Below are 18,200 nucleotides of genomic sequence, written 5' to 3' on the forward strand. Positions count from 1 at the left end.
TTAGAATCAAAATAAAGTGTTAAATGTTAAAATAGACTCATGTAATGTGAGGACAAAACTAATTCTACATCTTATATAAAGAAGTAAAAGACTAGCACAATTACAAATTTCTCTAAATACATGTATATATATATATATATATAATATTATAAATATATATATATATATATATATATATATATATATATATATAATATTATATATATAGAGATAGATATTAACATATTTTTTTAATTTAAAAATAAAACCATATATACTTATTTTTTAATACTTCGAAACAAAATTGTTACGTGTATGTTAGGTAACCAATGACGCCCTAACATATTATTTCGACGCTTTCAAAACAGTAAAAATAGTTGGGCTTGGAGCTGCGCGACGACACACATCAAAAAGGAGGGATGGGAGGCCGAATTTTTATAAACAATTCACACTCCATTTTTTCTTATGGAAATATAGACACAGTGTGAAACAATTATGCACAATTATTTGCTCTAAATATCTCTTAGTTGCGAAGGAATAAAATATTACGTAGAAATTCCAAAGTTATTATAGATGGGATGAATGGAACATTCCGAATAAGAAACTACGCTTTGATATCAATATATCAAAATATGATTTCAAATCTAATGCATTTCTGAATTGCCTGAAACCTTATGACAACTTGGTCCCTAAAGGCTATGGGTTGAGACAAGAGATCTATGGAACCTTATAACAGCGTGGGTCCCGAGGCTATATGGGTGGGATCAAATCTCTGGATCCTTATAACAGCCACTCTAGAGCTATGGGTTGAGATAGCCACTCTACAGCCCGCTAACAGCTTGGGAGGATACCATCGTAAAGCCAAAATAGAGACAGGCCTGATCACAGTTTTTGGTTACTGCCTTAATGGGTACAATGGATTTTGAACTCCCTAGTTGGGGGTGAATCATTGTACGTGCACTTGGGGTGAGGTTGGGCACCTCTAAACTCCCTATGTAGGAAAGAAAGAAGTAAACAGTTGTTGGGATTGAGGCAGGAGGTCCTTTGGAGTTAAGTCACAGCTTGTGTGTGGTTCCAAAAGCAAGAATTGGCCCGTCAAACTATGGAATTTGGTTCGGTAGTGGCAGCTGCAAGTAACAGTGATGGTAGCTATCTAATTAATTATAGATAGATGAATGGAACATTCCGAATAAGAAACTACACTTTGATATCAATATATCAAAATATGATTTCAAATCTAATGCATTTCTGAATTGTCTGAAGACAAATTAGATAGGACAAAGTCACACCAAAGTTCTTTGAACAAAAGGATCATCAAATTCTCATAACAATCTAATAAAGTCAGTTTTTCTTCAAAGTGATTTACCTATTTTCCTTTGGTGGTGGGTTATCAGTAGGATAATCTTATTTCTCCTATATTTTAAACTTTGTGACTGGATTTTATATATTCAGCAGAACTGACAAGGTTATATATTTTAAACTTTGTGACTGGTTTTTATATATTTAGCCGAACTTACCGATTATATATCTCCCATACACACAATTATGAATCCTTACAGTACTCTTCATAAAACATTATTATTTTGACATTTCTCAGCTGGTACTTCGGACATATATAAAACATAAACAAATCCTTAAAAGCCTTTTAAAAAGCAAATCATCAGATCTCCCTTAACAACGGAAATGCATTAATTTCAGACATTGATCTGTACCTCGAAACCCAGAGACTGTTGCACTAGTACGTGGTTAGGTGATGGGATATCCTCGGGATCTCGTTCAGGCTGCACCCATCTTCCATACGAGTTGCGGATGAGGCGCTTGTTCTCCAATTGATACCAGTTTCCCGGCACCATTAACTCCGGCCTCACCATGTCGGACGCCTTGTTCACCAACACCACGTCTCGTTTGACATCCCCTGATCGGAATGGGACGCACCAGCTCTCGAAGCCATCCAACAAATGAAGATATCCCTCCAGGTTGTGATAGTCTGCAGGGACGAGATTTTGTTTCAGAGATGGTGAACGTCGATGATCCAACTTGACTTCCACTCCAACGTGAGCGTATGTCCACGGGAAACGGTCAAGCAACCGCTTCATCAGTCGCTCGAATTTTTCCATCCCTTCGTTCAAGACGATCCCAGGCATCTTGGGCACCATGTCCTATTCGCTCACCACGCGCAGAATCTAAACCCCCATAGTCTCCAATCTGTCTTTGAAAGCCCAGTTGCCCACTCTCGGACCTCCGAAAGAGAAGACAGTCATAGGGACGGTCCTGTCTGGGTCGGCTTTGTGCGAATTGAGGCCCTTCGCTGCAACCTCGTAAGCGATGAGCAGAGCGAGGGCACCCCCGAGGCTGTGGCCGGTCATGGTGATACTCACGTCTTCTCCTTTCTGCGTATACACATCCACCAGGCGGCCGAGCTCCTTCATTGCCTGCTCGGATGCGCTGAGCTTGTTGTATCTCGTGTTGTGGTCCTTTGAGGTATATATGCTCAGAAACCCTTGCTCCACCTTCACTGATGAATTCTCGTGCAGGCTACCTACCTCTCCCAGGGGATGGAGAATATCCTGAAAATCCTCCATCCACTCGAGCTGCGTCACAGTCCCCCTCCACGCCACCACGATGTCTCACCTCCCCAGTCACCTCACCTCCTCGTCTGTGCTCACCGCAACGTATCCAATCCAGTTGGAGTCCCTGCTCCATGTATTTTCGTCCATGGAAGATGGGCGGCCGAACCATTTAGGGAGGTGAATGTCCGACATGGCGTAGAGATACTTGGTGATGTTGTAACCCGTGTTTTCCAGCCCCACCTTGTGGAACATCTTCTGTCTGCCGTATCGGCAGCTCCGCAGTATTTAGAATTGGGCTCAAAGTCGAATGCGTCGTAGGTGGCCTGCGCAAACTCGCCGTATCTCACGATTTCTCTTCTCAGATTCGGATGCAATCAATCACCCACAAGCCCTGCCCAGTTTTTTTATCCCTGATACTGTCGCCAGTTCTCCTGGCTGAGGGATTCTTTGGGTGAGAGCGGGAGAATTTCCTGCACGAGATCTAGGGTCCCAAAACTTTCACGGTCGCCGGGGATGATCGACCGGGCAATCGGCCTATCGACGACCTTGATGTCGAGAGACAAATCAGATGGCTGGGCGGTCTTACGAACACCAGAGTTGCGCATGTTCTGTTGGGGTTTCTCTACCGGCCGTACGAGAACAGGCGACCACCGCTTCTATTTTACGGACGAAAGGAGATCGAAGGGGTTACATAGATTTACATATGGCTGGCAGACGAGAGCCTTCGGCACTGTCGATTTCATAGTGAAGAGAATGCAGTCACCAGAAGTAGTAGCCGGAATATGGCTGTGATTTGTAGCACGAAACGCCTGAGCATGAGATAAAGAGATGTGCGCATATTGAATCATGGCGAGAGCGAATACTTCTACGTATACTTCCTATTCGACCATGGGATTGAAGTAAATTGAAGAGGGGATTGATCGTGTGTCGGAGTTGATTTTGTAATCGTGAAGAACGAGTACGATTTCCAATTACGGCAAAAGCAGCTGTTTGTATGAAAAAATTGCAGGGGTTTCGATTGTGTGGTTTGTTGGAGTTGAAGAGAGATTGCAATCTGAAGACTGAGAGAACGAGCACGGCCTCCAATTGAAAAGGAAAAATGAAATTAGTGTGAACGCGTTATCTCGGGTATAATGTCTGCGGAAGAGGCTGTTCCATAAATTGCCGCGTAATCTTCAGGTTTCCAGGTAACTGACTACTATGTATGGCTAGCTTTCCAGGTAGCTGACTTTTCCAGGTACCATCTGTGGTACTATTAGCAAATTGATTTTAAATACCAAAAGGATGATTTTGTATGGTTATTGGGATTTGGGATTATTTGTAAATTGATTTCAAATACAAAACAATTTTATATGCTATTTTAATTGTAATTTTTTAAAATATTTTGAAATTTGATAAATGAATGTGAAATTAAACCTTTAATTTAAATATTATTTATTAAACAAATAATTTTATTACTTATTAAACAAATTATTTTAAAATTTAATTGTAAAATTTAAAATATTTAAAATTTAATTAATAGAAACGAATTACACCATTAATTTTACCATCTGCAATCCAATTAAAATCATCTACCATATAGGGGAGAGATTCCTAATGTTGTGCAGGGACTAGTAATTGATATAGTACTGGTCCCACCAAACCACCATAAATTGAGATTTTTGAAACCAAAATTTAAACAAAAAGAAATAACATTAAGTATAAATAAGTATTAATTTATGTCCAAAATTTCCCCATACATTGAGTGGGCCCACAACTGTCCATAAATAGTATTTTACTACTTAATACTGCAAACCATATTGACGCAAGTAGAAAACAGCTAAAGCCATAAAGGCTTCCAAAAACCATATTGACGCAAGTAGAAAACAGCTAAAGCCATAAAGGCTTCCAAAATGGTCTATTCCAGAAGTACAAAGCAGCAGTCACTTCAACCCCCACTCATCAGAACTGCACCTTTGCATCCCTAATAAATATGCCTAACTGCACATAACAAAAGGGAATGTATGTCAGCCATAACTGCTGTGTTGTTCAACAACTAAACACCCTATGTTCAATAAATGACACCCAACCCAATAACATTTAAACCCATTTTGTTCAATAAATGACACCCAGACCCAATAACTGCAATAAAATGACACCCAATTCACTTTATTTCTCATTAAAACAGATCAAAGCACATGGATAAACAAATAACCAATTCCCAACCATTAGATCACATCAAATTAAATCCATACCACACATTCAAAATGAAGCCATTGCAATCCATGTGCATCCATGTCCACCAATTAAATTCAAGTCCCCAAAACTATAAAAGAAGTCCACCCACTGTTGAAGTTGCATCTTATGCTTTCAAACTATTCAGCAAACTTGAAGACAACATCACAAAATAGTGGCCAATATATCCAAGTTAGTTATATGAATTACAACTCATTCTTCTTACAGTTCTGTTTTCATTGTTTTCATTTATCAGATTTCTTACATGATTTGTCTCGCCATAACTACTAGAAGGATACCTGGATGGTTTCACAAACAACCATTGAAAGTCGTTGTTCTTACAGTTCTGTCCATAGGGTTACAGTTAACCTTTTTTATAGAGAGTTCATGTATGTGTTCTAGCTTACTATGGCAACACTTATTCGATCATCAACTTCATAGTGATTACAACTTACATATCACAGAGGTTACGTATGTCATGTTAGTACTGTAGTCACAGCTTGTTTAGCTTATAGGAATTGAACCTATTAAATACAGTCGTATCCATCTAATCAACCAACTTGGTCATAGCTCTGATTACATCTTATGCTTAAAACGTGTTGTTTTTTGTATGTTGAATATGGATATGCTTACCTTATGAACTATGATGAAACGATACAAGCTCTGATCATAGCCTAAGCTGAGTAACTGTTTAGTGATACTAATGAAGCTTGATACTAGTGATAAGGAACATGTATTACTAAGGGTCTATGTTTCTTACATGTTATGATAGTGTTAATTAGGGATATACCTATACAGATTACTTCTAAGTTAGAACAGGTATACTAGTATGATTACGGTCAGAGTACTGGAATTGATGAAACTCGTGTATCTTACTCAATATGTGATCTAGTATGAAGCTAAGTTGTATAAGCTATATAACATAATACATTGAACAAAGGTATGTATCATATTCAATGGATCTCATTCATCTTATCACTAGTAAGCTCTATACACTAAAAAGCTTGTATTAGTATCTAAGCATGGTTTTAGTTCACCATTATCTATGAGTGGGCTAGAACAAAGCTCTGTATAATTACATATGTTATATCTATATTAAAGCTGAGTCCAGTCTATTAGGGAGATAACCAACCTGTGATACTCATACTTTATCATATCTATACATGTATTTCTTAGGTTAGTACTGATAGGTCAACCTTTAGATGATGTTACTTATAAAATATTTGTGCTATTACTTATGCCAAGCGTAATGAGAATGACAAGCAAGTGATTAGGTAAACAAGCATGGTTAGAAAGAGTCATGTGTAACTACTGTGTTCTAATTCCATAGCTTGTCATAAGCTTAGATAAGGTACAAAGGTGACAAGCTAATCAATATACAACATGATATCCCGGGGTTCTCACCCTTAGTCATTCCTATTATATAAATACCTTTTTTCTTATTTGTATATAGAGTACCGTTCTCTCCATAATCAATACATATGGATAGACTGTAATCACTATATACGCATATCCTAATGTAACAAGCTATGTTTCGTCATTACTTTGATTTACATGGTTCTACTTATGGCACTGATTCAACCATTAGTAATGATTACACTCTACTCTATAGGGTAAGTACATATTGAATAGACTTGCTTATTACCTGTATTCCCTAATCTTTAACAGGTATAAGGAGAATGACATAATTCATACATGTTTACATACCTCATTGGTTTAGCTGTATAAAGTTGTTGAAAGTAAATGGAAAATGATATTTGAAACAACTATCATAGAATCCTACTTGAATCGATATAAAAGCTACTAAATTGATGAACTATGCATTTACTTGGAATGAAATTTGCAAAATTTTGACACTGCCCTATGAAAGTGAAACATTTACTCTCATTATGAAAATAGATGAATACATGGAAAAATAGCTTAATTGCAAAATTTCTTGGATCACTTTGGGTTTGGGTTATAAGAATTTATAAGCAAGTGTTACATTGTTGGTCATTTGGTGCCATTGTCAGCCTACACAACATATGTACTCCACAAAGATCATGAAGAGTTACAATTGGAACTAGTGGACTCTTCAAGGAATCTGGCATAGATAGATTTACAAGGGTTTAAAGCAAAAACACGTAGGCTATGTATCAAAACCCCCGATCCATTGTAAGGTTATTAATACATGCAAAAAACGGCATTTCAAATGAATATAAGCCACATCAACAAGAAACAACATCAGAAACACAAAACATTTCATCTCCATTACAAAAACAAAATCCCACTTCACCATTGAACCCTTAATAGGATAGACAGAGTATCAAGCCATCCCCAAGGGTTCCAATATCGTTCTGGTCTCCCCCACATCTACACCGAAGTTGCAGTACTGAGACATTTTTGGCAATTCCAAACAGCAAAAAAAATGGAAAATGATATTTGAAACAACTATCATAGAATCCTACTTGAATCCATATTAAAGTTGCTAAACTAATGAACAGGCAGGCAATTGAGAGATTACAAAGCAATTTGCAATGAGAGACTACGAAGTAATGCAATTCGATTTCTTATAACATAAGTAATGCAATTTGATTTCCTGTAACATACATGTTGATAACTTCCTGTAATAAAGGAAAAGTATTTTTGCAGAAGTAATAAAGCATAATTTACAAATATTCTAATGTCTAAATGCATGCAATAATTTTACAGGTTGTTGAATCTATGGCAAAAGGAAGTTACTCTGCTCGTACAAGGAGAAGTGGCAGGAGAGTGACAACGGGTGCGCAACTGCGATGCACATCATCTAATGATGACAGGCCAGCAGATGTCAATGCCAACAATGCACCAGGGAACATTGTTGAGGATGACCATGTGACAGCAGCTGATGTTAACACACCATCAGCCACAGAACCACCATCAACAACAGTCCAAGGGGCAAGCTCAACTAAAAAGATCAATGCTATAAGAGGATTGACAAAAGAACAAATGTTAGTTGCAATTGAAGACATAGAGTTTCATGGATACTCAGTTCGGGCATCTGCAAAAAAACATGGTATTCCTCCCTCATCAATACATTATTGGATAAATGGACTGACTCATACAAAATGTAGAGGGCCTCTTACAGTTATGACTGAGGAGGAGAGGCCGAGGTGGTTGAGTGGTGTAAAAAGATGGCCCAACTGGGACATGGGCTAGAGTTGATATAGCTCAAATCAACAGTTGCTCAAATATGTCAAGGGAGGCCAAACCCATTCAAAGATGGGTTTCCTAGTAAATCATGGTGGTTTGGGTTTAAAAAAATTCATCTAGAACTTGTATTGTGTACTGCTGAGGGCCTTAACAGAGACAGAGCATTAAATTTGTGCCCTGCAATTGTGCAAAAGTTCTATGACACACTTTCTAGTGCTTACGATAAACATTCTTATGGAGCAGACCATATATGGAAGTGTGATGAAACAGGTTTACAGGCAGGGAGGAATTGTGGCATGCAGGTAATTGCCAAGAGAGGGAGCCGAAATGTGCCAAAGATTTTGCCCAAGAGTAGGGAGTGGATAACTATTTTATGTTGTGTCAATGCAATTGGTACTTCAATCCCAGGATTTTATCTATTCAAAGGTAAAAATAAACTGAAAAACTATATACAGAACTGTGAACCAGGTGCATGCATGGCTGCACATTCCCATGCATGGATGACTAAAGAACTGTTTCTAAGTTGGCTTTTTCACTTTGTTGCATCGGTACCAGGTGGCGTCTCGCCTAATAACAGACACCTTTTGATATTAGATGGCCATGGGAGCCACATGGCTGTACAAACAATTGAGGAAGCAAACAATTTAAGCATCGACCTATTGACATTGCTAGCTCATACCACTCATAGACTGCAACCCCTTGATGTTAGTGTGTTTGGCCCTTTCAAGAACTATTTCAGGTTGGAGCACGCTGCATGGATGGCAAAGAATCCAGGGGTTGAGGTGAAAAGGTTTGAGCTAGCAGAGCTTGCAAGTAAAGATTTTAAAAGGGCTTTGACACCATCAAATATCAAGGCTGGCTTTAGGAAGACAAGAATCTGGCCACTGAACTATGATGGTCTTATGCATGATACTGGTTGTAGCCAAGCGTTTCATGTGGATGGTCAGGAAGAAGGGAATGCCCAAACAGGTGTTGAAGTGCAAGAAGTAGATGACCAAGATGATGTTGTTGCAGCTGTTAATATGATTTCCTTGTCTCAAGGACACTTATATGCTGAAGATGATGAAACTGTATGTGAAACACAATATAACAATGAACAAATTCGCAGTAACATGGAGATCGTTCCACCAACTTAAGAACATGAAATTCCTGTTGCTGATATTGTTAATGATATTGTTGAACATGCAGTTGACAATGACCAATTGACATTGCCAAGCCAAGTAAGCCCACCTTCATGGCTAGCAGAAGCAATGATCAATATGAATGCACATAGTGTCTCAGCAACCAATGATGAAAGCATGAACATGCCCTCACAACCAGCAGAATTGAACAGTGAAATTGTTCATTTTTTTGTGGACAATAGATCAATGGAAGAAGATGAAGGACATAATGAGGCATCAAATGAAGATAATGAAGATAATGATATAGTTCAATCAGTTCCAACAGATACTGAAAGGGAAGTACCAAGCAATGACATGCAGAGGGGAGGGGTGGAGAAGACACTTGGACGGTTCCTAAAGCTACCAGTACAGAGAGTATCAATGAAAAAAAGCAAGGTGCACCGGGTAGTCTTCGTCTGGGCCGAAGCTCACAACTACTCACCTTAGAGGACTATATAAACCTGTTAGTTGAGTCTGAAAAAAAGAAATTTGAAATGCAAGAATTAAAACAGAAAAAGAAGGATCTAGTCGAGGAGAAGAAGGCAGCAAGGATTGTTGCAGCACAACGTCGAGCAAATGAAAGGATTGAAAGAGCTAAAGCAAGGCAAGGTAAGGACCAACAAAAGCAAATGGCAAGACAGGAAGAGGAAAAATGAAAGGCACAACAAATGCTTGAAAAGGAACAAGGGATGATCAATATGGTTGAAAATGATACAAGAATAGCTAATGAAACCAATATTATTTCAAACTCATTGGACTCCATTGAAAATAATACACCATTATTCCAAGATCTCATAAACATTCAAGTGCCTCACTATCAAACTGAGGGTTTACCCACCTGCCTTATTCCTACCAGAGTTGGTGCCAATTCTATGTATGCTCATTACACACCTCCAATTAATGCAGGAGTCAGTAGTGCAAATGTGAGGTATGGGTACTCAATACCTCCATGGTTGGAAGCTGCAATTTGGAGTCAATCATATGGCAGCAATCAACCATTTCCTAATCAACCCTTGACAGGTAGGCCAACCTACCTGGCTCAAGAAGGTAACTCGGGGAGTTTTGGCACTCAAGATTCTCAGGGCCATAAAGAATATGGGTGTCATATGTTTTTGGTTGTAACCACATTATGATGTGGATTTTGGATGGATTGTGTCTTTTTCTTGTCACGGAAACATTTTGGCTTACAACCTAGGTTGTTTTATTGCTTTGAAACGCTAACAACATTATGGTTCTATGCATTCACTACATTGAAAAGCCAACAACATCTTGGTTGGTTGTAAAGCAGTTTTATTTGCGAGCTAAGCACAAATGATATCAATCCACAAAAGATGCTACAATGATAACTTAGATACTTATTCCACTTTTGAAATTGTTATGTCAATTCATATTATGTCTTGGGGCATCTTTTTCCACTGCAAAGATGAACAATATTTCACAAAATAAATCACTTAATACTTCACCATTAGCTTCAAAATGATGCTCCCAAGACTGATAAGTGATTTCTTATGGATCTTAAACCTTAGAAAATTGATTTCTTCTTACTGAAACAAGTACACCAGATCTCGAAAAGCATATTTCAGATATCAGAAAACATATACCAGACCTTAGAAAATCACTTGGAAAGTCACCAACAGAAAAACATATGACTTTAGTAGCCTCTTATGGTCAATGTGCAATGGTCTTGGGCTTATTATTATTGTCTTATGGTATTTATTAAGTCACAACAGCAATATGCTTCAGATCTAATTATTCATTGCAGTCAACAAGGATCATAGAAAGCAGGCCACTGTAAGCAGTTTTTCAACTTTGAAAGAATAACCTAGATCTAAGCAAGATTACCTACAAGCACATACTTCTGTAAAATATCTTAACTCTCAAACATATCCATCTTCTATTGAATACAGAAAGAAGTTAATACACAACAATAGCTCAAAACCAAAACTCACTAACCAACACAATGGCGCACCCTACATTTCCTTTCTCAGATAACAGAATAAGGTAAAATAATGCTTCTAAACACGTGTAATAAGAACTTGGTTTCACTGTGTCAAACCCTAACCCTACTCAAAACACCTAGTACACCCTAGCTCCATGGATAACTACACATCAGGCAAATCTGCTGGTGCCTCCTATAGAACTAAGCTCTCATCCAGAAATAGATAACTCCCATAAAAGCACCTTGGACAACCTAAGGATGTACGCTATTTGAAAAACGGACCATGCATGCACCCTCAAAACTGAACTAAACTTAAAGCCTACACAACATATGTACTCCACAAAGATCATAAAGAGTTACAATTGGAACTAGTGGACTCTTTGAAGTCATTTTCTTCATTTTTGAAGTAATTATTATTTAAATTTGCTGAATAAAACCTGAAACACTGAGATAATAAGACACAGAGCTGCAAATAAATTCTCAACCATAGATAAGTAAGTAAATCCAACAAATCTAATTTTAATATAATCAAATATGTAGTCATATATAGTTCTAAAATAATTGAGCTAAGAATTGTTCCAACGAAATGAACAAAATGCATGTGATAGACAAAATTGAATGGCGTAGATAGACATGGGAGATAGTCTTTAGGAACCTAACCCAAGCTACTACAAGCACTAATAAATTATATGGAATGGTACAGAAGCTCGAAAGGCAGTTGAAACAATAAAAGATACGTCAATAGGGCCAGATTTGGCAAATTACATGAGTTCGAACATAAAATAATCTCTTTGGGTACATCTAAACTCAAAATCCGAAGCACTTAAATTGAAGGATGTGAAGACCAAGATTTTCATGTCATTCAATCGCTTATTCAAATGTAGTATTACCATCCTCTTGCCTATCCCATGTTTTGGAAACTCTTTGATGATGATAAAGAGTGTAAGGTTGTTACTATTGCAAACCTATCATGGAGGAATTTGGTTACACAAGAAAATTCCCATAAATGCAAAGGATATCCAAGGAGGAATAGGATGTCATTAAAACATTCTCTATTCATGCTCCAATATTGAAAGGTAGCCTATAATATGGCAGGGACCTAAAGCCTCACAATCTCCTGCTGGATAAGCAAAGAGGTGTAGTAAAAATAGCAGATCTTGGCCTCGGAAGAGCATTTACAATTCCTATTAAGAAATATACACATGAGGTGAGTGCTTTAACCGCATTTTCCACATTTGCTACTAGTTTTTGTAGAAATTTTGTCCTTGCTGATTTTAGAGATGGTTTGGTTCTGGTTTCTTGGTGAATAATATCTAATTTTTAGCACTAAGGTTAGAGGTTTTAGGTTTTCAACTTCTTGTTGGACGATTTGGCCTTTTAGGATCAACCCTTTGCAGAGCATGTCAGACTCACATTTTTTGTATTCATATTTTCGGAATAGTCCACATTTGCTTCTGGGTTTAGCAAGAAATTTGGTTGTTCCTGATTTTGGTCGTTTAGGTTTCATAGTGTATAACATTTAACTTCCAGGTATAAGGGAAGAGGTTTAGGGTTTTTGGACATATAGGATTACTGTCATAGGCTGAGGATTCACATCGTATTTGTAACCCTTTTCTTTCTAGAGTGGTGATGTAAGACCAGGTTTGACCCTTTGCTTGGCCTTTCAGAAGCAACCCTTTACAGAGCTTGTTAGACCTCTCGATCAAACAACATAAAATTTAATGCAATAACAAGTTTGGATTCAATTTCGGGAGTTACAGTGCTGAGTGGGTTATTGCTTGTAACTTTATATACCCTATTCATAAAGATTACCTTCATAGCTTTCTATATTACAAAGGAATAAAAAAGGGTTGAGGGTGGAGAAATATTTCTTATCATTATCATGACAAGGTTCTTTCTCCTTTGACAAACTAGTGGGCTCGTGCTGTAGATTGTCACTCTCTGGTACAGGGCTCCTGAAGTTCTTCTAGGGGCTACTCACTACTCTACACCTGTAGACATCTGGTCTGTTGGTTGTATATTCGATAAGAATTTTTAGACAGATTACTTGGATGTTTCAATTTGTTGAGTCATATGTCTACTAGGGTGTCTGACATGGAAACTGTTCTCAATTTTGCATCTGAAATGGTCAGACTTCAAGCCCCGTTTATTGGAGATTCTGAAGTACAACAACTTTTCAAGATTTTTAGGTTAACATTTGACAAAAAAAAAGATACACTCTATCTTTATATACAGGTATTACTTTTCTCAAAACCCAACAACATCCCATGGCTTAATTGACAAAACCCAAAACCTGTCTCCAAATTTAACAAAAATTCCAATAAACCAGGTGAGGTTTTGAGAAACACACGGTGAGGTGTTGAAAAACACTTCAGAAAATGGCTGGTAGGATTTGAAACACACGGTGAGGTGTTGAAAACACTTCAGAAAATGGATGATAGGATTAAAATCCTATAGGATAGAAGCCATAAGTCCAGAGCTCGCCGAAGCCATAAGTCCAGAGCTCGCCACACATTTGGCGGACCTTCTCCAGCACTCGCCGGACCTGTCACACCTACAACAAGTGGGAAAAATTAGAAAATGAGCAAATGGAGAAAAAAAAACCCAAAAAACCACACAAATACCACCAGAACCTACAATTACCTGTAAATGCCACCTTCGACCTCGAACTAGCTAAAATTGGTACTGGATCCTCCCCAAACAGCAAATAGCGCGAATTAAACAACCACCTAGGAAACCCTAAACCACCGGCGGTCCAGACTGAACAATAATTGCAGGCAGAAAACCACAAGAACAATAGAAACCCTGTTCCAACCATGGATTCATGCAAGAAAGCAATGACGGACATGATCTCCACCATGGCGAACATCATGCGCAAGTAATGGAGCCCTCCCATGCCATCGTCGGTGGAGGGTTTCGAACAAACACTGGACCCGAATAGAAAACCCACAGGCAAACCACACATCGCGGCGTAAATGCGGAAACGAGCGGGTGGGAGGTCGGCAGTTGAAGTTTTAATGGTTGACACGTTGTAGAACAGGTGGCTCTTCAAGCTGGACGCGTGTCGTACACCGTCGCATGCCGTCCACATGCTTGTCCGCCAAGTGGAGGGGAGGGCACACAGGTAATGGCGTCCCTCCCCTATTACCATTCAAATTCTTAACATCTACAATCCAATTAAAATCAGCTACCGTATATCGACATCAGTTACCATATTGAATGGGAGTGTGTTATAGATATTCAATGGTGGGTTTGCATGTAATACACGAATTTAGCTTCAAGCTCAATAAAATTCGTTCGAAGCACTTCTTGACCATTTTGAAATTGTGACCCCTTCGTGTACACAATCAATTTCAAAGAAAAAGACATTTCGACGACTCTTCCTACCATTCTAATAAAACCGAGAAAGAGGGATCATGCTCCATATTTTCTATGTGCATGGAAATTGCAGTAGAAAACTACACGAAGATTTTCTCGTCCAATGTTTTAACACCACGCGTATTCATTGACTTCCACCCGACCATAATGAGATTTCTATGGAAATTGCAATACAAAGGCACACAAATATTCTATCGTCCTATTTTTATACACTGTGCATGATCATTGACTTCTATACCGCTTTTCTTTGCCCGTCTTACCTTTTGCTCTCTAAAATGTTCTCTTCATATTGATTTTTTATTATAATAGGTTTTCATATTAATTTTTATTATAATAAGTCACTAGCATAATTATATTAGTAAATGTGGTTAATACAAAGTTTATATTAATTAATATTAATGTGGTTGATATATAAGAGTAGTAATTATTTAATATTAAATAATATTCGCAATTGCCCCTAAAAGTACAAAGGTACACCAAAAAGAATGAAGATTTCGGAAAATCATCTAAAAACTCTTATTTTTAATAGAGTAAATATTATACTTCGTCACATTCCTCAAGGTAGCGACTCATTTCCCAAGCCACAAAATGGGTCGTCATGCTAGGTTCCATTAATCTAGTCCACACTACTTCGCAAATGAGGCTAATGTTCTTGCTACAAAAAAAGCACAAAATTTGTTGGATTACGAAGAGTAGCCTTCTACTTCAGTGGTTGCTTACTTGTTGAATGGAATTTTCCATTGTAGCGTTTGCTTATCCCCAGAGTAAGATGATTGATGGAAAAATGTGTATGTGAATAGCTAAATGAACACAAAGTTTATACAATTCCTTATTTATTTCTTTGAGTGTTGAGGAAATTGTTGGTTTTTATGTTGCCATGTAGAGCAGGGAAATTGTGAAGACAAGATGGATGAGTTTTGGGAGACCACATAGATGTGTAGTTATATTGACAACTATTAAAAATTTAGTGACATTAATGTTGTTGACAATGCTTCAAAATCCATGAGTTCGTCAAAATCATTAATGTTGAAATGTTAAAGGTTGTACCGAACACAATTAGGAAAACATATTTTATTTATTAGTGTCCTCTTCAACTCAAGTGTTTTGAGTCCAAGAATGGAAGAGAACTTCAATCTGTTCACATTTCAAATCTGCAAATGATTAGTTTCTTCCTTCAATCTTGTCCACACTGGCAAATGACACTTCATCTAGCAAACAATATCAATTTAAAGATTTTTTGAGTTGGTGACAACCGTTGGCATATACTCTATTCTTGTATAATGCATTATCAACGATGTCCATTATTTTAACTGTCCAAAAAAGTCAGGTAAACATCTCAAATTGAAGCAGTAGGAGTGTAAATTCCTTTAGGCTAGTTAGGTCACGAAGAAAAAACATGACAACATTTCCAACAAATTCAAGAAAGTTGGCAACTTTCTCAAAGTCAAGGACTTGGAGAAGTTAATATGTTGTAGTTTTGTTATGGTTCTAAACAAACTTGACAATGATATCATGTTGTTTGAAGCCTAAAGGTTCTCAAAGAGCAGAGATGAAAGACTTCTTTTAATAATATTAATATTTAAACCTACCATGTTAAAAGAAAAACCAATCTATGTCCCTCAATAATGAAGATGCATACAATTTAATCTTAAATACTAAATATTACTTATGGATATTTACAAATTCCTAATTTTGAAAGGTGACTACAATATATTATAAATGTTAAATATTATATATGGCTATTTAAAAATTCCTATCTTTGAGTTTAAAAATATTTTACTGCTAAATATAAATTCTTTGAAAATGACCATTGATAGAGAAATTAGATGAACTCGTCACTTACCAAAGTGCATGATAGGGCTCTGATTGGCCCATGATCTCCCCAAGGAAGTCATGAAACCTACAGCTAAGGGTGCCAACATCAGAAAGAGCTTCGAACATGAACCACAGTAGTTGTCAGCCGCCAAAAAATTGTCGACCATGTCCCATCCATGTGAGAGTAAGAAGAGGTTGATGACTAGAGCCATGGATCTGTGGATATGCTTATTGTGATTAGATAATTTGGCTTCCAAAAGTAGGGCCTTTCCATCAAGAGAGCCAACAAATTCTGCCAGCACGGCCTACATTGGACTGTAGGCTCGGTAGCCATGGAAGGGGACAAGGAAGAACACAAACAGGAGAAAGTCATTGGCAGCGAGTGTAAGGCGACTAGGGAGTATTAGTGTGTCTGAGAAATGGCCACCTTTTATTCATGCTAATGAGTATTGACTAGTGTTGGATTTCTAGATGGTGCCAAACATTTTGGGTTTGATTCTTATATGATCTTAACACTACTTGGCATGAGGATTGACTAATGTCGCAGGTTTGATTGCTAGATGGTGCCAATAGTTGTGGGTTTGATTCTTCTATGCCCTTGACACTACGCAGAAACTGATTTGAGTCTTTCGTTGTAGGAAATAAGAGGAAAGCAGTGGTTACACCATCTACATATTCAAGATAATTATCACTTGTGGCATAAAACGTAAATTTCAACAACAAAAAAACAGTGATACCTCCTTCGAGTGATGTGTGGGTTGGGGCAACCATGGTGTGGGTGCACCTTTCAATTTCACAAATTTTCTTTTTCCATTAGGGTTTCTACAAAACCCTCAAATCGTTGGAAAGGCAGAGGAGACTAAACACAAATTCACACACAACACACGAACTGTGGCTCTTCTATTGATCACAAAAAACTTGATGCTTATAATGAACTCATTGAAGGGTATCTATCCTTTTCCAAATAGCGACTTGCCTAAAATATCTTAACATGCAACCACACACTAAAATTCATCTATCACTTAACTCAACTTAACTCAACACTCAAACTCTCAACCCTCAACACTCATTTAACTGACTCTCTAAGTTTAGCCAACTCCTCATGCATTAGTAATTATCTTATTTTAACACTCCCCCTTAATTACAACCGCTAAACTAAAACATGACTCATGACAACTCAAACATGCTTGTTGGTCTATGTCTAAGTTAGGCTTACAACACCCAAGTTTTTTCTATGAAGCTCAAACACATCTTGTGCTAATGACTTAGTAAATATATTAGCCAATTGATCACTAGATTTACAAGGCTTCAAGTGAACTTCTCCATTGCTCACAAGTTCTCTAATAAAGTGATATCTAGTATCAATATGCTTGCTCTTTGATGAAACACACTATTCTTGGATAGTGCAATCACTGAGGTGTTGTCACAATATATTGTTGTTGATCCTTGCTGTTTTTTCTTAATTCCATCAAATACTCTTCTTAACCACACTGCTTGACTGTTGCTAATGTTGCTGCTACATATTCTTCTTCTACTAACGAATGTGTCAAAACGGTCTCCTTCTTGGATGCCCATGAAATCACACTTGGAACAAGGTGGAACACAAAACCAGAAGTTCTCTTCCTATCATCCAAACTGCATGCAAAATCACTATCTATGTATCCAATCAAATCTTTCTTTTCTGTGTTTGCATACATTATGCCACAATCTCTAGTTCCTGCTATGTATCTCAAAAAATAAATAAAGTAATTCCGCACTCCAATGTGTGTCTTTTGGAGTCTCAATAAATCTGGAAATAAAACACACTCCTTACATGATATCTAGTCTTGTAGCTGTGAGATACATGAGGTTGCCAACCAATCTTTTGAATAGAGCTGGATTTACATCTGATCCTTCATCATCCTTGCTTAACTCTGTACCTGTTGCAACTGGCGTACGGACAAGTTTGCAATTTTCCATCTTGAATCTTTTCAA

General features: G+C 37.6%; 1 pseudogene; it reads right to left on the reverse strand.

Annotated features, from left to right (window-relative positions):
• Positions 1–1,673: 1,673 nt before the first annotated feature.
• Positions 1,674–3,154, reverse strand: LOC149248605 (phospholipase A1-Igamma1, chloroplastic pseudogene; annotated as a pseudogene).
• Between the last annotated feature and the right edge of the window lie 15,046 nt (positions 3,155–18,200).

The sequence above is a fragment of the Pinus tabuliformis genome, chromosome 7 (assembly GCF_031772625.1).
Source record: "Pinus tabuliformis cultivar Carrire ecotype Pingquan chromosome 7, CPIR1, whole genome shotgun sequence".
NCBI classification, from domain to species: Eukaryota; Viridiplantae; Streptophyta; class Pinopsida; order Pinales; family Pinaceae; genus Pinus; species Pinus tabuliformis.